At 40.0% G+C, this 23,359-nt stretch overlaps 1 pseudogene; it reads right to left on the bottom strand.

The window, feature by feature from the left end:
• Positions 1–2,354: 2,354 nt before the first annotated feature.
• LOC104001684 (protein SET-like) lies at positions 2,355–6,525 on the bottom strand (annotated as a pseudogene).
• Positions 6,526–23,359: the final 16,834 nt, after the last annotated feature.

The raw sequence follows: 23,359 nt of genomic DNA, 5'->3' as shown, positions 1-23,359 counted from the left end.
TAATTTTCTTTGTTCATCGAACACTCTTTGTTCCTCTTTGTGCTTGGCACTGTGGCACTCTCTGTTCTGAATAAATCTATAATCCAGTTGAAACAACAACATCTTCAAAGTGATTAAGAGAAAAACCCAAGTTGTGTAACTTAGTGCTAAATTGTGTGTTATAGACTCTAATGAATTGACAGAAACGAGGGAGATGAAGGGTAGCTGAAGACATTGAGGACATAAGGAAGATTTCCTGGAGGAAGTGGGTCTGCCAGGATAGGAAAAAAGACAGAGATGAAAGGATGGATGGATGGATGGATGGATGGATGGATGGATGGATGGATGGAATAGGAAATAGTATATTCTTTTCTTTCTTTTTTTCTTTTTTTTTATTTTTGAGACAGGCTCTTGCTCTGACACCCAGGCGGGAGTGCAGTGGCACCATCTCAGCTCACTGCAACCTCTGTCTCCTGGGCTCAGGCAATTCTCCCATCTCAGCCTCCTGAGTAGCTACCATGTTGGCTAATTTTTGTATTTTTAGTAGAGGCAGGGTTTCTCCATGTTGTCCTTGAACTCCTGGGCTCAAGTGATCTGCCTGCCCTGGCCTCCCAAAGTGCTGAGACTACAAGCATATGCCACTGCACCTGGGCATAATAGGATATTCTTTTTTCTTTTTCCAAAAAAAAGTCTTTATGTTCCTTTACTGGAGCAAGATTCCTGATCAGTATACAGTGATGTATTTACTAAACAGAGACCTGTGCAGAAATTACATACTATCCATCTAGATAGGTTGTTACACTTTTGCCTATTGATGGAATAGTTCCATTCATCAAGTTCTATACATCAAAAACCTTTTGAATTTCACCAGACTGTCCATTAATTCACCTCTGAAAAAGTGGCATTTAATTTCAGCTACTGTATTTTACAGCATTAAAAAGCTTATGCATTAAGGTACTTCTCTGCACAATAGCATTGAGCAGACAGAGCTGAGTCCATTATTCCACCCAGATTCACATAGTCACATTTGAGAGCTTTATACCAGAGAGTAGGGAAAGTTACTGCTAACCACCACAGACTTCTTACTCTGAGAGCCTGTCTTCTTGGCCACATTTTATATAGCCAATGAAGACGTGCCAGCAACTGTCCCATGTATAACTTGGCATTAGAGCACCAGGTCTGTTGGATGGTGGTGGCAGGCACTATTATTTTATATCCAGGTAAAAGGCCAATTTTAAAAACTACCACTTGGAGATAAAAATCAAGGGCACAATATACTCAGAAAGTATTGAGCAATCCGGTATCTCAAATGATGTGAATAATTTCAGAAAACAATGGCAAATTTTACCCATGTTTCCCAGCTATGGAGATATTAATACATTGATTCTAATCCCATTACTCAGTTCACATAACCCTGAGGTCATCCTCCAAGGTGCATATCAAAAAATATGAAGTTAGAGTGACAAAGTTTGAAAGTGATGTTATACAAGTCAAACTTGGAAGGTCATTGGAAGCATACCTATGCTGAGATAAAAGCATCAAATCTTTTGTGTACACATTTAGTTTTACTGTAACAAAGCAACTTGTACACTTTTAATGTTTGAAACTGAGTGTCATCTTTCCTTTCCAGTGAAACAAAAAGAAAATTTAAAAATAAATGGAACAAAATTACAATAGAGAATGTCAATTCCAAATAAGATCCTACAGGTTCTGCTGATTCTCCCATTGAGTGGCAGGGCTCAAGTCAGCATTAGGAGAGAATTTATTTTAAAAGTGTCATCTTAAACGGCAAGGATATCTGTCAAATGTCACAATTAAACATGCCAAAGGAGAAGCCATGTTGTCAAAATGCCCACTTAACCCACCCAAACATCTCAAACCCACCCTTTGCTGACGTTTTATAACCCCATTTTTTAAAGTTTTTTTTTAAACAAGAGAAAGTAGACAGATATATGTTGGTAAATGCTAACTGTCCATATTCACATAGAGACACAGTGTACTCTCTGAGCCCAACATACAGAGAAATGAAGAAAAAAGCTAGAATTATACGCACTACTACACCGTGGCCTAGCACCCTCCAGCTTCCAGCAGAGCGAAGGGAGCAGGTTTTTCTTTTTTCCCACAGAGCTCGGTAGTGTTGATTCCATACAGTTTTTATTCAGATAGTAAGCAATAAAAATGAATTTCGAACAGAAAGAGGTAGAGACTCTTCCCATTGTATTCTGCTCAAGGTATTTCCCCTAAAATAAGTTGAGAAAAGAGACCTCAAGAACAGGGCGACTGAGCACAGGAGGAAAAAAAAAAAACACTGCAACTTGCTCCCAGGGACTGGAGAAAATTTTTAAAAGAGAAGGTTGGAATCCATCAGTGTTCTATTAGTCATTTTCTCCTTCATCCTCCTCTCCTTCCTTCCCTTCATCATCATCTTCATCTTCTTCACCTTCATCCTCACCCCCTTCTTCATCAATATCTTCTAATCCTTCCTCATCTTCATCATCATCATCATCTTCTGTTCCTTCTCCTTCTTCATCATCCATATCGGGAACCAAGTAGTACTGTAATGGTTTTGGCCAGATATCATCTCTGATGACCTCTCCTAACTCATCAGCCCCTGCATCAGAATGGTCAGTAAACCAGGTAAAGAAGCTCTCTGGTTCTTCATGCTGCCTCTTTCTGCTGGCTTTCTTCTGCATTTGACTTGAACGTTTCATCAAATCCTTTCCAGATTTCATTTGATTTCGGTGGAATTTGAAGATAGATCACCACTCTCATTCAGATGGAATTCTTTGGAGAGAACTTTACTTTCAAAGTAAGGATTTTCATCCACTCTGAACGCACCTGATGTTGTCTGATCTCAGAAGCTAAGTAGGGTCAGGCCTGGTTAGTACTTGGGTGAAAATAGGATATTCTTAATAAGAGGTATAGCCCAAGCAAAGGTAAAAATATAGAACAATTGTGCTTGTGTATGGGCTCTTTATGTAAACCTGCTCTTCTAGAATTAGGAGAGTGGGGAGGGATGGAAGCTAATATTTGTTGTGCTCCTACTTAAGCTAGGTGCTTGCAGCTCATATGTTTTGGGGTGTCTGCTCTCCTGAAGGCCCTATCTCTAGGAATCATCCCCATACAGGGCTGAAAGGGTGGGCCTGGAGCCATGTTTATGTCATTTGTCCAGTCTCACATCCTGGTCACAAATCACTGAACCATAGATGAACACTGGATCTAAGCTCAGTTGATCCAGTTCTTCTCCCAGGAACATGGCACTAGGACACAGAAAAACTAACCTGGAGGACTTCCTATGGAAAGGCTGGAGTGTAGAAAGGTCCAGAGTGGGAAATAGTGAGAGGTAGAAGGGAACTGAAGAAAGCTGAGATCAGTCTGCACTGCGTAGAGAAGGAAAAATGTGCACAGAGAAATAGACAGGATGCTGTAAGATAGATTCAGTAGCTCCTGGGAGATGGCACATGTGCCTGGATTCCAACAATTCAGTTCCTAGTTTCTCTCCTGAGGATGCTATACTTCATTTCTTATTCCTTGATTTCAGTTGAATTAGTTTAAGTGCTTTCCTGTTCCTTACGATAAAAATAGCCTTGACCAAGACAGTTTGTTCACATTTTTTCAGATTATCCTCTTAACAATTCATTGAAATAGATATCACTTCCACATTATTAATATGGATATCAAGGCTTAGAGCAGCAGTGTGACTTGCCTATATGCATTCAGTTGATAATGGTTGAGCTGAGAGTCAAACCCAGGCCTGTCTGGCTCTAAACACTTTACACTTCTCCCTAAGGGACCTTGGCCAGTGTTCGAATCAACAGTTGATCCCAAAACACTTTCTCTGTAACTGCACAAGACACCCTCACTTCTGGTGCTGTGTCTATTCAAGGCCAATTTGATAACTTTTAGTCATTCTGAGATTCTCCTGTGGAGGTTCAAGCCCAGAAAGCTTATTTAATACATGAATTCAGAATTTGTAAGAAGTCGGATGCTGTATTTATGACTCTTACTGAGTCAAATTCAATGCAATCCTATCCTTAAAAAATATCCAGATTCTAGTGAATAAAGAGAAACTGGTCAAAATTAGTAGAATTTTTCCAAATCAAGAAAATTAAGAATGTCTTTAATTTGGGGGCCAGCTAAGTAATTTATTCATCCTAAACAATACTCACTGAATGGTTGATATGCCTCTTATATTTTAATAACCCATTACAAATACACCTTCTTTGTGCAATCTATATTCTAGTCATAGTCAACTCTTACAATCCTTTCAAATACCATGATACTCGAACCTCTATGCCATAATATGTGTGAAAATTCATTTCCTTTCCCCTATCCATCTAGAACACTTCCACTCTTTAGGATTCTGCTGAAGGTGTCACCTCCTCCACAAAACTGTTCAGTAACTCTTAGCCTCATGCAGGTGAGTAGATCTTTCCACTATGTGCCCAGGAAACCCCAACCTTAACTCTCATCACTGCATTGTAATTGTCTCTTTGCAGTTGAGGTGACATGTTCTTCTCACTCCCATGCCAGGCTACTCTCTTTCCTTTCTAATTGCCACTTCCTCCTCATCTCTCACCTAACAGACGAATTGCTAATCTAATGAACTTGAGATATTGATTAGGCTACATTTCATTAGTGAGTAAGGTTGCCATGGTCAAGACCACTCTATCCTTCCTGTAGAAACTCAGGACTTTCCTACCCTTCCCCTGCCATCAAAGAAGGCCTGGGATGTGACTCAGGCAACCTCCTTTTCCTTCCATTTTTCTTCTGTACAGTTGGTAAAATAAGAGATCATGTAGCCATGTGTGTGATGGAGGTGAGGCAGCTCTGCCTCACAGGCCCAGCCATTTTCTCCACACCTTTGTGCCAGCATCTTCACCTGTGCATGCCTAGGTAAGCCAGGTGGGTTATGTACTACCAGCTATGCTATCTCTTTGGAGGGAAAGAAATGGGAAACCCTACTTCAGTTTCCCAGCTGAAGTCAAGTGGTCCAGCTCTGGGTACCAGGGAAGCCCTAATTTGCATGAGTGGTGATGAGGTCATTTAGTACCTGCCCATCGATTAACAAAGTGGAACTTGCTTTTCATTTACATCTGTTTCCTTGTACACTCTAGACTGTTGTAGTCAGCATTCTGGGCTAGGAGACTTGGAGCAGAGCTTGGCACTCAAACTACATCCCACAAACCCCACTACACACTTTTTAGTGAAATACTCTAACCCAGTGGGCTTTGACCCTGGCTACACATTAGAATCACCTTCTATACCAGAAATCCAGATGACGCTAACACATGGCTAAATTTGAGAGCCCTTGCAAAAGAAAGTTTCACAGTCTCCCCCATCCTACCATAACCGAGGACATGAGTTCTGCTATGAGGTGGTGGAAGGAAGCTTCAGGCATCAGTAGATTTGAATAGAGCTCAGAGTGAACTTGAGTTCACCTCTCTGTGCCATAGACCCATCATCTATAAAATAAGAGGATTCACTGAGAACTCTTGACATTTTGGGAGCCATAGACACCTTTGAAACTTTCATGAAAGCTATGTGCATCTCCTCAGAAAAATGAATATTTGCCCACATTCACACATTCACATTCAGCTTCTGGGGTGCTTCGATGCCCTGACACCCTGGCCTGCAGGATCATTGAGATCCTGTCCAGCTTTCAGCTCCAAAGGCCAATCTCTGTAATGTGCTAGAGAGGACCATTGGGCTGGCCAGACTTCATTCCTTTTTCAATCTTGTTCAAAATACATGTGCTTTGAACACCAGCACCAGCAAAATGCCCATGCTGTGAGAAGCAGGGGGCATCTGATAACTAAGGAAATAGTTATCAGCGAGTGATTTATTAGTCAAATATTTATTGAGATTTTCAAAGCACCAGGCTCTAGGGATATCGTTGTGAGAAAAAACACACACACACAAACCCCACATTCATGATAAGGGTATATTCTGATGGGGGTTTTTAGCTTTCATCTCACACTTAGTACAGGACATATGTTCACTGAGTGGAATTCACCCATTCTACTTAAAAATCTCTTTGTCTCTCTCTGTCTCTTTCTTTTTCTAATGGCTGAAAGCGCATCATTGACTTTCTAAAAGACAATGCAGAATTTCCTTTGAAACTGGGCAAAAGACCCTGTCCCTTGGTCTGCTCTGACCCTCACTTTCCTGTGTCCTTCTACCCAGAGCAAGGACTCCTTGAGGCTAAGGACATGTCCACTTGGGGCCTGCTCTCCACCCTTTCACACCATGCTCTTGTCATCTGTGACCCCATACTCCCTGCCCAAATGTCCCTGAATCTGTTCCTACAGCTTGTGCAGGCTTCTTCTTCAGATGTCTCTTCCCCAGGCTGGGCCACACTGCTGGTTTATGTGTCCCTGGACCCAAGGGGTAGCCACAGGGCAGCAGTTTGCTGGGGAGGTGAAGGAGCTTGCATGTGCAGGATGGCATATCCACACAAATGCAGGTGAGGCTCATTGCAGAGAGCCAGAACTGGGAAGACAGGGCCACGGGCTGGGGCTGGGGAACTGCTTCTCTCCAGGCCATCATTTTACAGCTCTGAAACTGAGAATTCTAAATTCAAACCTGGCCTTCCAGGGTATTATAAAAGTATATTTGTCTAAGTAGGTGGATAAAGACATATTTTAGTGAACAGTCTCTTAGCCTGAATGACAACTTTAAAGTATTTTTATAGATGGTATTTGGACCTCCGTTTGTACACTTCTTCCAGGCTCCACAAATATTAGCGGGAGAGTCTAAGGAAATAGGAATGTGGTATGGACCCACCCAAGCTGCTTTGGCTCCTGACAGCTTTCCTTCATAGTCCCTTATACCAACCAAAGTAATAATAGCTAATATTTTTTTTTTAAACTCTTATTGAGGTATAATATACATATATTAAAATGCACAATCATAGAATAAATACATCCATGTAACAGCCAACTGGATCAAAACAGAACATTACCAGCATCTCTTACACACCCTTACAATAACCACTCCCTCCATCCTTCTCAAAGGTGACCAGTATTCCGTATTACTTTGCCTATTTTCGAACTTTACATAAATGGAGTCACATCATATATATTCTTTTGCATCTGGCTTCTTTCCCTCAATATTATGTTTACGATTATCCATTTTATTGCATGTAGAAATAGTTCATTCACTTTCATTGCTATATAGTGTTCTATTGAATCAATTTACCACTTTTCATTTACTTATTTGGTTGCTGATATACATTTGGATTGTTTTCATTTGCTAATAAGAATGATGCTGCTATATTTATTCTTGTACATGTCTTTTGGTGTCCATATACCTTCCTTTATGCTGAGTATATATTCCTAGAAGTGAGACTGCAGGATTTTAGGGTGTGTAAATACATTCAGCTTTACTGCACTGCAAAAAATTTTCCCAAGAGGTTATATGGAAAGATTTTTAAAATTTCTTTTATAGATAGAATGCTTTTCAGATTTCTCACTCTCTCATGTGTCAGTTTTGTTAAGGTTTGATTTCCTAGGGATTTAATCATTTTCTTTAAATTTCCAAATTTAAAAATAGACATGTTGTTTCTAACAGTCTCCAATTTATTCTTAATGCCCATAGGACCTATAATAATGTTTCCTTTTATTTCTAAAATCTGTCTTTTTTATTTTCCTGTTTTTATTTTTTTGCAAGCGATTTATTGATGTTATGAGTCATTTCAAAAAATAACTTTTGGTTTTGTTGATTTTCTTTATTGTACATTTGTTTTCAATTTTATTAATTTCTACTTTTATATATATTACTTTTTTCCTTCTACCTTCTATAGGTTTTACTTGCTGGATATTTTTCTAGCTTCCTAAGAGATACTTAAATAATTGAGTTTCAGCCTTTCTTCTTTTCCATCATATGCATTTTAAGCTATACATATTCTTTAAGCACTGCTTTAGCTGTGACCACAGGTTTTGATACGTTATATTTTCATAACAATTCCATTCTAAGTACTTTCTGATTTCCAATGTGATTTTATTGTTAATTATTTAGAAGTATATTGCTTAATTTCCAAATATTTAGAGATACTGTAGTGGCCCATCGTTATTTATTTCAAGCTCAATTCCACTGTGGTCAGAAAGCATGTTTATTTCAATCCCTTAAAACGTTTTGAGATTTACTTTAAGGCCCAGTACATGGTCAATTTTGGTAAATGTCCATGTGCACTTGGAAACAGTCTGTATTCTGCAGTTGTCAGGTGTAGCGCTCTATATATATCAACTAGGCCATGTTTTATAATCATGCTGACTTTTTTGCCTGCTTGTTCCATCAGTTACTGAGAAAGATATATTAAAATCTCCAACTATGCTTCTGGATTTGTCTGTTTCTCTTTTTAACTCTGTCTTTATTGCTTCATATATTCTGAGGTATTGTTAATAGGTTCACATACACTTAGAATATTTCCACTTTCCTGTAGATTGACCTTTTAATCATTTTAAAACACTTCTCTTTATCTCTTATAATTCTTCTTGCCTTAAAGTCTACTTTATCTGATGTTAATATAACTATACAGCTTTCTTTTGGTTGGCATTACATGATATACCTTCTTTTATCCTATTACTTTCAATTTTCTGTATCTTAGTATTTAAAGTGTATGTTGTAAAAGGAATATAGTTTTATTTCATTTTTTATCCAATTTGACAATCTTTGGCTTTAAATTGAAGTATTAAGTCTTTTTGCAAATCATGGAATTATCTACATATTTGGGTTAATTTTGTTATATCACTATTTGTTTTCTCTTTATTTCATCTGTTCTATGTTCCCTTTTTGTACTTTTTTTGGCCTTATTTTGGATTAATTACATATTTTAATAATTCCATCTACCATGAACAAGGTTTTACCTATTGTTACTATTCTTTTCAGTGATTGCCCTGAAGACAACTGCACAGATAGACTCAGCCAAGTCTAATATCAGTGAATAAAATTTGCCAATTCCTGGACAATTCAAGGAACATGAATACTTCATTTACCACCCTCCCACCTTTGATGCTGTTATTGTCATATATTTTAATTCTAAAAATATTTTAAACCACATTAGACATTAATATTGCTGTTTTATAAATATTCAATATTAATTTGGATATACCCACATATTTATGCTTTCCATTAATCTTTGTTCTTTCCTGTATTTCCATGCTTTCACAGTGTATCATTTACTTTCAACCTCAAGAACTCCCTTCAGTATTTTTTTAGGGAGCATCTGCTGATGATGAATTCTCTCATATTTTACTTGTCTGTAAATATCTTCATTTTACTTTTATTTTAAAGGTTATTATCAGTGGGTACAGAAGTGTGAGTCATAACTACTACCTTTCATCACTTCAAAGATATCACTCACTTATCGTCTTCCTTTCTTTGTGTGCGTGCGACGGAGTCCTGTTCTGTCATCCAGGCTGGAGTGCAGTGGCATGCTCTCAGCTCGCTGCAACCTCTGCCTCCCAGGTTCAAGAGATTCTCCTGCCTCAGCCTCTGAGTAGCTGGGATTACAGGCACCTGCCATCATGCCCAGCTAATTTTTGTATTTTCAATAGAGACAGGATTTCACCATGTTGGCCAGGCTGGTCTCAAACTCCTGGCATCAGATGATCCACCCACCTCGCCCTCCCAAAGTGCTGGGATTACAGCCGTGAGCAACCGCACATGGCCACCTAGTTATAGTTAACCCCCCATTTTTTTTGAGAAGTCATATCAAATTATTGTTTCTTATTTAAAGGTAATATGTATTGTTTTCAGTTGACTTTAAGATGATATGTTCTTTGATTTTTGAGTAGTTTCACTACCATGTACCTATGTGTGATTTCCTTTCTATTCATTCTCTTTGGAGTTCATAAAACTTCTTGAATCTGTGATGCAGATCAGTTTTGGAAATTTTTCAGCTTCTGTCTCTTCATACATCACTTCTCCCCCACTCTATTGATCAGTACTGATCAGTTTTGGAAAATTTTCAGCCTCTATCTCTTCATACAGTGGTTTCTCCCTCATTCTATTCCTCTTGTTCTTCTGGGGCTCCAACTACTTATTTGTTCAAACTTTGATTCTGTCCCACATGTTTCTTAGGTTCTTGTCCATATTTTCCATTCTTTTGTCACTCCATACTTTAGTCCAGACGTTTTCTTCTGACAAATTATTCAGTTCACTAATCCTATCTCAGCTCTTTCTAATCTAATGATAACTTCATATGTCAAGTTTTTTATTTTGGATATTGTATTTTTCAGTTCTGGAATTTTCATATCATTTTCAATAGTTCTATATTCTATGTTGAAAATTACCACACCAGCATCTAATTTCTTTAATACATTTATGGCAGTTATTTTAAAGTCATTTTAACTCCAGTATCTTTATTTTCTATTGGTCTCTTTGTACTGTCTGGGTTTCTCTTCCTCATGGTTGCTGGACATTTTGTCTTATCTCCAAGTGAATGTGGTAATTTTAGATTTAATATGAGATATTATATATCAGGCTCTTGGTTATGTTATCTTCCTCCAAAGATTATTAACTTTTGCTTCTGGCAAGTAACTAGGTAAAAGCAGATCAGCTCGCCTTAATTAAGTCAATGAATGAACAGATTCAAAACTGGGCTTTAGTCTTTATGAGGGTTGTTGTATTTCTAGTTAATCCATATTTCTAGACTATAACCTTAAAAGTTCCACCTGAAAACATTGAGTAAACATCATGGTTCCTTTTTCTTGACCCTAAACTCCAATTTTTATGTCCTTTATCTCCATAAGTTTGCCAATAGAAATGCTCAACTCTTCACCTTTCAATCTTTTCTGTCCAGATTCTGGGTATCTAAGGTAATCCTTGTCAACTAGCAGATGCCTTGTGGGGAAAAGCAACACAGAATGTCAGGTTCACAGCTCTTTGCTTCCCTTCTCCTTGTGATCTTAGGCTCTTAAGTCCTCCCAGCCTTCGCAGTTCTCCAATGTCTTTAAAATTATTTTTTATTTGTATTTATTATTTTTTGTTTTTGAGATGGAGTCTTGCTCTGTCACCCAGGTTGGAGTGCAGTAGCACGATCTCGGCTCACTTTAAGCTCCATCTCCCAGGTTCAAGTGATTCTCCTGCCTCAGCCTCCCTGGTAGCTGGGATTACAGGTGTGCGCCACCACACCCAGCTAATTTTTATATTTTTAGTAGAGACGGGGTTTCACCATGTTGGTCAGGTTGGTCTCGAACTCCTGACCTCAAGTGATCCATCTGCCTTGGCCTCCCAAAGTGCTGGGATTACAGGCGTGAGCCACTGAGCCTGGCCTAAAATTATTTTTTAAAATTTCATCCAGTTTTTCTATTTGTCCTTAGTGGGAAAGTTGGTCTGAAGCAAGATAGCTATTACGAAAATTTTGATAGCTAACATTTATGAAGAGATTAATATGTTTCAGACACCATTCTACACACTTTATGTGTATACACTCACTTCACAACAATTCTAAGATGTAAGTTCTCTTATTTTCCCTGCTTTACAGAGAGAAGAAATGGATCACAGAGTGATGAGTAGTTTGTCCAAGGTCATGTAGTGTAAGTGATACATCCAGAATTTGAAGCCAGGCAACCAGGGTTTAGGACCCTACACTTAGCCATAGAGATCTAAACCTCTTAATTCTCAGCTGTCCTGTATGCATTTGGGATCATGAGGTATACCTAATGCCTCATATTAAATACGCATTTTACTTGAGTGAATCTGAGTGGGTTTCTGTAACCTGCACTCAGATGATTTCTGACCAAGCTCTTTGGACAAGCTGCCTGTCCCACCAAAATGCTTCATTAGCACAAAAGTGCATATTACTAATATCCTTTCCCCAAATGGGTCTTATTTTTCTTCCCAGAGCTTCTCATTTGTCATTATCCTCATGATCTCATTTACTTCCCTTGTTTTTAAAAGGGCACTCACTGGGTAATTCCCTCATACCCATGGTTCCAGCAAACCTGTCTATGAGAAGTAAAGGATATATTCAAGCTAAAAGTAAGCAGCCTCAGTGAAGGAACAAAGTCCTCCAGCAAGGTTAAAATTCCACCAGTCTTGTGTTTCAAGACCCAAAGCACAGCTTGAACAGGAGAGGTAATTGAGCCAGCTGCTGAGAGGCAGCAGCCATGTCCCCCCAACTCATTAATCTGCCTCCCTCTGCTATGAAAGGGACCCAGGGCTTCGATTTTAGCAGTGTGAGGAATCACACCATTTTCATGCATTGTTCCATAAAAATCCCCTCCTGGGGCTCTTATCTAAAAAAATAAATAAAAACACTCAAGAGAACAGTCTCTGCAGCATCACATCACTTTTTATTTAGCAATCTTACTTTATAAAATTCAACCAGCTGTTTATTTTTTCTACTACCGGGCAAACTTGGTACCCAGTGGTGGTTTACTTGGGGTCCATTTTGGCCCACACCAAGGTCTAGAGTTGGGGGAAGTCCAAAGGAGGGTGTTTGTCTTGGGGGGAATTGGAGGTAAGAAAAAACAGTCTTTTCAGGGAAAATGGCCTTTCAGTCATGATGGAAACATTTTCTCTTTATCAGGACAGAATGGGGAAAAGGATAATAGAAATTCATCTTATCCAGTGGATATGCTGTTGCCTAGCATTCAGAGAGAAATCTAAAAACTTAGTAAGGGCACCAAAAAGGGCTTAGGTTGCTCATCTCAGAGGATTCCAACAGGAACTCCCATCTCCTCTATTAAGATAATGATGATGATCATGATCATGATGATGGTTCATTTTATTGGCTATCATGTGTGAGATGATTTATATACCTTATCTCTGAGCAACATGAAAGGCAGGTATTTGTATCCTATTTTACAGATGAGAAAATGAGGTTAGAAAAGTTGTATAATTTGCCCAAAGTTTCTCTGCAAATGGTGAAGCTGGGATTCTAACCTAAAGCCCATGCTCTTCTCAAAACACCACCGTATCTTCTGACTTCTCTGTATTGTCACACCAAAGTGATAATGAATTTTTTTTTTTTTTGAGACAGAGTCTCGCTCTGTCGCCCAGGCTGGAGTGCAGTGGCATGATCTCGGCTCACTGCAACCTCTGCCTCCCGGGTTCAAGCAATTCTCCTGCCTCAGACTCCCAAATACCTAGGACTACAGGCGCCCGCCACCACGCCTGGCTATTTTTTTGTATTTTTTTAGTAGAGACGGGGTTTCACCATGTTAGCCAGGATGGTCTCCATCTCCTGACCTTGTGATCTGCCCGCCTCAGCCTCCCAAAGTGCTGGGATTATGGACGTGAGCCACCATGCCTGGCCAGTAATGAATATTTTAAAATAAGCTCAAATCTGTTTGAGTTCATTGTAGATTCTGGATATTAGCCCTTTGTCAGATGAGTAGGTTGAAAAAATTTTCTCCCATTCTGTAGGTTGCCTGTTCACTCTGATGGTGGTTTCTTTTGCTGTGCAGAAGCTCTTTAGGTTAATTAGATCCCATTTGTCAATTTTGGCTTTTGTTGCCATTGCTTTTGGTGTTTTAGACATGAAGTCCTTGCCCGTGCCTATGTCCTGAATGGTATTGCCTAGGTTTTCTTCTAGGGTTTTTATGGTTTTAGGTCTAACACGTAAGTCTTTAATCCATCTTGAATTAATTTTTGTATAAGGTGTAAGGAAGAGATCCAGTTTCAGCTTTCTACATATGGCTATCCAGTTTTCCCAGCACCATTTATTAAATAGGGTCCAAACACTGCATGTTCTCACTCATAGGTGGGAATTGAACAATGAGAACACATGGACACAGGAAGGGGAACATCACACACCGGGAACTGTTGTGGGGTTGGGGGAGGGGGGAGGGATAGCATTAGGAGATATACCTAATGTTAAATGACGAGTTAATGGGTGCAGCACACCAACATGGCACATGTATACATATGTAACAAACCTGCACGTTGTGCACATGTACCCTAAAACTTAAAGTATAATAATAATAAAATAAAATAAAATAAGGTCAAATCTACGTTGTGACAGAATAATTACTCTCCCACAAAGAAACAAAAATACCGTAAAACCATTAAAGATTATTTTACAGTAATGAGTGGGAAAGTTCCTAGCTCCAGGAAAAGACAACTAACACTGAACAAAGGTTCCAAATATCCAACCTTCTAAATAGACCCACAAACAACTGAGCCAGACATTCACCCAGGACTTCTAAAAAGCAGCAGAACTGGTTCTATATCAAGAGGAAAGATGTTGTGGGAGGTCTGGGTAACTAGTCAGAGGCCTAGTGAGTCCTGCCGTATTTGGGGTCAGAGCCCTTTCCTTCTACAGTGGATGGGAGGGGTGCTTCTCCACCTCCTAGCACAACAGTTCTCAAACTTTTTAGTCACAAGACCCTTTTACATGTTTAAAAATTATTGACAGCTCCAGGGAGCTTTTGTTTACAGCATCTGTGAACATTTACAATATTAGAAATTAAAACTAGAACTTTAAAAATATTTACTTACTAACTTATTTAAAAATAATAAAAATCCATTACATGTTAACATAAGATTTTAATGTGAATAACTGTATTTTCCAAACAAAAAATTAATGAGAATAGCAGCATTGTTTTACAGTGTTAAAAACCTCCTTACTGGTGAAACCCTATCTCTACTAAAAATACAAAAATTAGCCAGGCGTGGTGGCATGCGCCTGTAATCCCAGCTAGTTGGGAGGCTGAGGCAGGAGAATCTCTTGAACTCAGGAGGCAGAGGTTGCAGTGAGCCGATGGCACCATTGCACTCCAGCCTGGGCAACAAGAGTTAAACTCCATCTCAAAAAAAAAAGAAAAAAGAAAAAAAAACTCTACTGTCCACTTTAATCCAAAATTGCTAGATTCTTATATCTACTACTTCATTTTATCTGTTGTATTTACTTTGATTGAAGAATATGAAAAACACTGACCTCACACAGATGTGTAATCGGAAAAAAATGAATATTTTAATAGCCGTTAATGTAACTATGGATATACTTCTTTGATATTACACAAAAATTTAACAAATGGTTATTTCTTAAGCATTACTCAAATGTGGAATCTGAAACCATGTTAATCATTTCTGGTCTTTGCTATTAATATATTGAAATCCATTGGTCTTTCTTATACTCAGAATGGGTCTTTTTTCCCATTTTTTTTAACATCATCCATTGGTAATATTTGGAAATATTAATTATTTGAGTTATGCAGATTTCCTAAATTGATACATTTCATTACACTGGTCAGAAACCATATTCATTGTCACCTATGATGTCATTAGAAACGTGTTAAGTATGGGAAGCTATCAAGCTTATGGTTGCAGACGCAAATTTTGAAAAATTCTAACTTCTGCTTGAAAACTCATTGTTTTTTCAAGTGACAACAATACTGTCAGTTACTTTTTTGGAAGCGACAGGCTCTCTTTGTACAGTTTCAAGGAAATAGCTGCCAAACTCTCAGTTGATAGAGCAATAATTTGTTTTTTCAATATTGTTGCAAGTAAAAATGGTGTTCCATGAAAGAAGGAGCTAGTTCAGCTTACAACTCAGTTGCAAAGTGTTTTTTCTTAGGACAGCCATGATACTTTTGTATGCAGCAGAAGTGCTTTATGTGTATTTCCCATTCCATCACAAGGAATATTATTTTAAAGATGTATACCAGCCAGGCGCAGTGGCTCACACTGTAATCCCAGCATTTTGGGAGGCTGAGGTGGACAGATCATGAGGTCAAGAGATCGAGACCATCCTGGCCAACATGGTGAAACCCATCTCTACTAAAAATAAAAAAATTAGTTGGATGTGGTGGTACACATTGTAGTCCCAGCTACTCGGGAGGCTGAGGAAAGAGAATTGCTTGAACCTGGGAGGCGGAGGTTGCAGTGAGCTGGGATCGAGCCACTGCACTCCAGCCTGGCAACAGAGTGAAACTCCATCAAAAAAAAAAAAAAAAGTATACCCAAGGGTACAGATTTACAAAATTTAATAATTTTTACTGCTTCATCAAAGCAATCTCTTTTTTTGTTTGTTTGTTTGTTTTGTTTTTGAGACAGACTCTTTGTCACCCAGGCTGGAGTGCAGTGTCACGATCTTGGCTCACTGCAACCTCTACCTCCTGGGTTCAAGCGATTCTCCTGCCTCAGCCTTTCTAGTAGCTGGGATTATAGACATCCACCACCACACCCAGCTAATTTTTGTTTTTTAGTAGAGGTGGGGTTTCTGCCATGTTGACCAGGCTGGTCTCAAACTCCTGACCTCAGGTGATATGACCCCTCGGCCTCCCAAAGTGCTGGGATTACAGGCATGAACATTCTTAATGGAAACTGGAATTCTTTTTTCCTACTGGTGAGTGTGTGGTGGTGAAGAACCCAATGGCTGCTAGTTTATTTGAGTACCACTGCCTTCATTAATGCTGAGGTGCTAGCAGTTTCATCTACCATTATTGTACCCTCAGTGCAAAAGTCAACACAGTGAGAAAGGCAAATATTTTATTATGAAAGTAATTTTAACCTTGTGAATCCCCTGAAAGGGTCTTGAAGACCCCCAGGAGTTCATGACCACACTATAAGAACAGCTGTCCCATCAAATTGAAGGAAGATGAAGCTTCAAGAAAATCACTGAGGGGGTTGCTTGCAAGAAGTGGAGACTGGCAACCTCTCTGGATGCTTGTGGAACTGCCGAGTCAGTAGGCAAACCCTGGGCTGCCATCACGGGTGAAGGGATTCTTGGGTGAACTTGGCATGCCTACCCTGGAATCTGGGGGGACCACAACATAGGATGGTGCATTTTTACTGTTCATTAAGATGGCTGGCTGAGGGCAAGAATAGGGGCTGAGGAACAAGGAAAAAGGGTAATTTGTCCATTCAGATGAGGTGCCCTTTTACAGCCTGCACAAGGCATAATGTGTACCAGTGGCAGCTCCAGGTTGGGAGCATGCATGCACCCAAGGACTTCCTACCTGGAGATTTCTAAAATCATGAGGCTAGCTGGAGTAGCCCCCAATAGTATGGAGAGATGGGATGGAACTGTGGATAATGTGTGTCTTGGTCCTCTTGGACTGCCATAACAAAAATACCATGGACTGGGTGGTTTATAAACAACAGAAATCTATTCCTCATGGTTCTGGAGGCTGGGAAGTCCAAGATCACAGCAGATTTGGTGTCTCATGCGGGTCTGCTTCCTGGTTCACAGATGGCTGTCTTCTCACTGGGTCCTTACGTGGTGGAAAGGGTAAGACAGTTCTGTGGGGCCTCTTTTATAAGGGCACAAATTCCATTCATAATCACTTAGTAAAGGCCCCACCTTGTTATACCACCATATTGGGGATTAGGACTTCAACAAAGGATTTTTGGGGGACACAGATATTCCATCTATTGCCTTGTGCCTAGGAAGAAAATGAGGCATCTTCTACCCAGCCTAGTTCCCCGCAGCCATTTGAGAATGTTAAAGAGGATGTCAGAGATTCCCAGGGCTTCATGCAAGGTTGCAGAGGGCTAAAGGAAGGGTCAGGGGACATGAAGATGTCCAAAGTTGATAAGAGGAGGGATGCCCCACAAGGTAAAAGATCATTGAGAGAGATTAGAGGGGTCAGGGACATCTGGGGCATCAGGGGCCAGGATGAAGCTCAATATTACCTCTAGAAAATCATGCATGTCATCAACACAGAGAGGACCACATCAAACAGAGGAGACCAAGGGCATCTCCTCACCCTCTGCCAGCAGATAACTCATCTCTTCTTCCTAACTCTCAATTGCCTGCAAAGATAGACCCAGGGAGGGGAGGGGAAAGGGAGTGAGCTAGTACTGCTTATGTCCTCCCCTGTTTTCCCCATTCCCACAACACAATGCCCAGAGACACAAGAAGGAAGAGCAGCAGCTCACAATCCCCTTGGTTGAGTTGGGACAGCCTGGGAGTTTGAAATGGACATTCAGAACCATAGGCTTAAACTAGACCAAAATGAGTTTCAATTGCCTGATGTGCCAATTTCTGCCCATTATTGGCTAGAAAGGCTCCATGGAGTAATGAAGGGAACATTGGGTAGAGTGAAGATACACAGCTTCTATCTTCCCAGAAACCTCTATCCATTGTCACTGTACCTCCACAACCCATCTGACACCAGTGGACTGCTAATTGCATTACTTTGCTTGTCCTCTGGCCACAGAGGTGGACATGTAGTTAAGGCTTGGCCAAACATGACTCCCCATCTCCTTGTTTACAACAATTAGTGTATTGCGCAGACTAATATCAAAGCAGGCCAATCAGAGTGCCATCAAGTGAATTAATCTATGGTTGCTAGGACAAGAAGTTGTTTTCTGTTTTTTTCTAAAATCATGGTGCTCTAAGGATGAACTAAGCCTGTTGCTGGTAAGGACCCTCTTTAGTGGATAAAGGTGAAGAGCTGAGAAGAAAATAGGGCTGAGGGTTAGAGAGACAGATAGTGATGTTGTCATTGGACCCCCTGGGTCCACCTTGGACTGAAACTCTGAAAGATGCCCCTTGGAATTCCAAGTTCTGGGCCTATTGCTCTTTTGTAAAATTTTTTCCTGAGACAGGGTCTTGCTCTGTTGTCCAGGCTGGAGTGCAGTGGTATGATCATGGCTTACTGCAGCTTTGACCTCCTGAGCTCAAGTGACCCTCCCTCCTCAGCCTCCCAGGTGGCTGGGACTACAGCTGCGTGCCACTACACCTGGCTAATTTAAAAAAAAAAATTTATAGAGACGGGGTCTCCCTGTGTTGCTCAGGCTGGTCTCAAACTCCTGGGCTGAAGCAATCCTCTTGCCTTGGCCTCCAGCAATCCTCCTGCCTTGCCCTCCCAAAGTGCTGGGATTACAGGCATGAGCTCCTGTGCCTGACCTATTGCTCTTTTTGATTAAGCTAAGCAAACTTGGGGTTTTATTGTTCTTTATGATCAAAAACAGTGTGAATACATGGGACTCTAGATTCAGCTATTTCAGTTACATAATAGTGTGGGCAACTTATTAAACTTTATTAATTTTTTAATTTATTTACTCATTCACTTATCCAATAAATATTTATTGAACATATACTAAGTAAATTTAGCACCAAAGAAGAAAGATGAAACTATTTGATTCCTGTCTTTAAGGAGCTCACAGTCTTTTGGAGACAAAAAAAATGACCACAAAACAAGGAAAAATTGTTTTAAAATTCAAGAGGAGTACAGAGAAAGCATATAAACATAAATCTGTCTGGAAATTTCAGGCAAGGCTTTGAGTTTGAGACTTGCTGCCAGAGAGACAAGGGCATTCCAGATAGAGAAGAGCACCTTCAAGGCATGGAAGCAGGAGAGGGGTGGGTATAGGATAGCTCTAGCATAGTGTGGGAGACAGGGAGAGGCGGACCGTAAGTCAAGAGAGGCGGACAGGGTCAGATCAGAAACTACATCATGCAAAAAGGTTTTGCCCAAGTCATGGAGAGCCACTGAAGGATTTGCAGTAGGAGAGAAAGATTAGATAGGATTTGAAAGATTAAAAAACCCAAACAAACAACACAATTCCAGATGATTGAAACAGGGCAAGATTGGAGACAAAGGGAACTAAAAGATGAAGTGGTGGTAAGAGTAGGAGGTTGAAGAAGGTAGCTGTTGAAATCATTTGTGTGAGATGGTGAGTGGGCGGGCTAGATCATATATCTAAGTGGTGAGTAGATATTCTAATTGAATAGCCAGAACATGGTGGCTCTTCGGATGTGGATAAGCAGGGAGAGGATTATATGTTACTTAATGGGTTTATAATAAGAATAGTTCTTACATTTCTGAGATTCTTAACCTTTTGGGAGTCATAGATCCCTTTGAGAATTTTATGAAAGCATAAAATTGTCTTCTCATAAATATGTCTTCCCATAAATATAAATGTATATAAATATGTCTTCTCATAAATATAAACATGCATAATAATAATAATAATAGCTACCATTTGCTAAACACTTACTATGTTCCAATCACTGTTCTAGATACTTTATTTATTTAATTGTCATAGCAAACCTATGATTTAGTACTTTTTTTAAATCCCCATTTTATGGTTAATGAACTTGGAGAGGTTAAATAATTTGCCCAAGTCACACAGTAAACAGCAAGGCCAGAATTTGAACCAGGTTGTCCAACTCAAGCTCTGTGATTTAATGACTATGTTTCACCAGCCCTCATATACAGGTACCTGTATTAGTCCATTTTCACACTGCTGATAAAGACATACCCGAGATAAAGACATACCCAAGACTGGGCCATATACAAAAGAAAGAGCTTTAATGGACTTACAGTTCTGCATAGCTGGGGAGGCCTCACAATCACAGCAGAAGGCAAGGAGGAGCAAGTCTTGTCTTACATGGATGGTGGCAGGCAGAGGGCTTGTGCAGGGAAACTGTTTTTAAAACCATCAGATCTCATGAGACTCATTAACTATCATGATAATAGCACAGGAAAGACCTGCCCTCATAATTCATCACCTCCCACTGGGTTCCTCCCACTACACATGGGAATTATGGGAGTTAAAATTCAAGATGAGATTTGGGTGGGGACACAGCCAAACCATATCAGTACCTATGTTATGCCTACAGTTCAGGGCGTCAGAGATTCCTCCACCCAAAGCCCATCCACTGCCCCTTAAAAGTCCAGATCTGGCAATAAGAACACCTACAATAAATGAAAGCCATTTGTCAACTCTAGGGAGTGAGATCAGCGTAAGGGATTCTCATCAATGATTTTGGGTACCCTCAAACCTACCTCACATCGCTGTGGTTGAAAGAGACCAGCTTTATGGCCTAACCCAGTGATACTATGTCTCTCCCTAAGGGAGCATTTGAAAACATTTTTTTGTTAGATTCCTCATGAAATGTTAATAACAGATACACTGTTTATCAGTTTATGTTCTCTCTGTGTGTGTATTTATATATGTGCTTTATACATAAAAAATAAGGTTTTTTTCAGTCTCTCCTCCCATTTAGAGTCAACCTTCCCCTGGTTAGGGGTGTCATGTTCCCACTGACATACACACTCTAACCCTAAACACCCACCTATTAAAACTGTTTTCAATAACTCTCTGTCTTAGCCTACTAAAAAGAGACTTATCTCCCTTGATGGTTTGAAGAAGCTGCTCTGCTGTGAGAGGACTTATGGAGACTGTCTTTTGATAAGAAAAACCTGCAGGCAGTCTCAGAACTGACAGTAATTCCCAGCCAATAGCCAGCATGAGAACAGGACCTCAGTTCTACAATCCCAGGGAAATGGATTCTGCCACCAACCTGAGGGAAGAAAGGAGGAAAGGGTGGGGAGGAGGGAGAAGGGAAGGAAGGGAAGGAGAGAAGGAGGAAGAAAAGAGAAGAAAAAAAAGAAAGAAGTAAAATTGAAGGGGAAACTAGATTGGATGTTAACTAATATATATTGTAGGACAAAGAGAAATAGAAAATTGCCATTTTGCTACCAACTTTGAGGAGATGCCAAAACCACTGAGTGAAAAGTTATTGAGAAATTGGTTATTTATACTATCTCAAAGGATCACTCCATGAATTATTTAGTAATTACAAAAGGTTAAAAGGAACCTCTACGATGGGAAAATCTGGCAATATCACCTTAATCAAGTGATCAGAATTACCATCACTAATAATGAAACAAACAGATATCCTGTATCTACAGAAGTGATGTTCTGGAGACTTGATCGTTTATGCAGTATTCCTGTCTCTTAAACCGGAATCTAAGCATAAGGAAACAATCAGACCATTCTGCAGAACAACTGTCCTGGACTCCAAAACCTCTCAATGTCATGAAAGACCAAATAAGAAGGAGAAATAAAAAGTAGCACCTTTCTGGATTAAAGGAGACACAGTGGACATACAAACATAGCAACTAAAAGCAATAAAACAATTGGTGATCAGGTTCGAATCCTGGATCAATAAAAACATAAGACCTACTACAGACATTTTGGGGCATCTTCAGGAAATTTGAATTTTTGTTACTATGCAACATCATTGCAGCAATATTAACGGCTCAAGTGTGATACCTGCCCGAGAATGTCCTCATTCTTAGGAGATTCATGCTGAGTAGTTAGAAGCAAAGTGTTGTGGTATTTGCAACTTCTTTTCAAATGATTCAGTCAAAAGAAGTGTGTGTGTGTGTGTGCGCGCGTGTGTGTGTGTACATACATGGAAAAAAGCAAATGTAGCAACAATTGATAGGTGTGATGGTCAGTATGAAGTGTCAACTTGATTGGATTGAAGGATGCAAAGTATTGTTTCTGGTGTGTCTGTCAGGGTGTTGCCAGAGGAGATTAACATTTGAGTCAGTGGACTGGGAAAGGAAGACCTACCCTTAATGTGGGTGGGCACCATCCAATCGGCTACCAGCATGGCTAGAAAAAGCAGACGGAAGAAGGTGGAGTAAGCTGGCTTGCTGAGTCTTCAGATTTTCATCTTCCTCCCATGCTGGATGCTTCCTGCCCTTGGACATCAGGCTGCACGTTCTTCGGCCTTTGGACCCTTAGACTTAAACCAGTGGTTTGCCTTTAGCCACAGATTGAAGGCAGCACTGTTGGCTTCCCTACTTTTGAGGCTTTGGGACTCGGACTGAGCCACTACTGACTTCCTTGCTCTTCAGCTTGCAGAAGTCGTGGGTCTTTGCCTTGTGGTCATGTGACCCAATTCTCCCTAATAAACTCCCTTCGATAAATACATATATCCTATTAGTTCTGTCCCTCTGGAAAGCCCTGACTAATACAATAGTTTAGATGGAGGGCGAAGTTCGTTGACTGTTCTTTAAATTTTCTGTAGTTTTGAATTTTTTCAAAATAAAATTTGGATACAAACAAAACAGTTTCCAAATTGCACAACCACTTGTATTGGTGAATCCCAAAGTCTTCCAGTGATAAGCATGTCACTTCGCACACATTATCTCAGCTAACGCTTACCAAATTTAAAAGTTGTTCAATGAATGAATTCATCATTTATCAGGTACTTGCATGAATGATGAATGAATTATTATGCTAACTTTCTAGCTGTAGAAAACTGAGGCTCAGTGATGCCAATATTTCTAAGGTCTCACTGTTAAACAGTGACAGAGCCAAACCTCCCCCATCATGGCCCCATGACTCCTCCCCAATAGACAAACTTCCCACACAGACCAGACTCCACCACCTCGTCATGGGTGCATATGAGATGCGCTGTCCAGAAGCTGGTGCTCCTGGAAGGTTCTAGAAATCAACAGGGAGCAGCATTTACAGGCTGCGTTTGAAACATGTTGACTGCCTGGGAAGCCCTGTCATCCCTTCTTTGGGCTTATTTGCACCTTCTGTTAACATCTTTTGCCCCTTTCAGTAATTCAGGTTGTAAATTTTAACAAGCATAGCCTTGGCCAGGTGCAGTGGTTCACGCCTGTAATCCCAGCACTTTGGGAGGCCGAGGCAGGCGGATCACAAGGTCAGG

Source organism: Pan troglodytes, chromosome 10 (assembly GCF_028858775.2).
Source record: "Pan troglodytes isolate AG18354 chromosome 10, NHGRI_mPanTro3-v2.0_pri, whole genome shotgun sequence".
In the NCBI taxonomy this organism is placed as follows: Eukaryota; Metazoa; Chordata; class Mammalia; order Primates; family Hominidae; genus Pan; species Pan troglodytes.
Note: the sequence above shows the minus strand (reverse complement) of the source record. Positions and strands in the feature narration are given on the sequence as shown.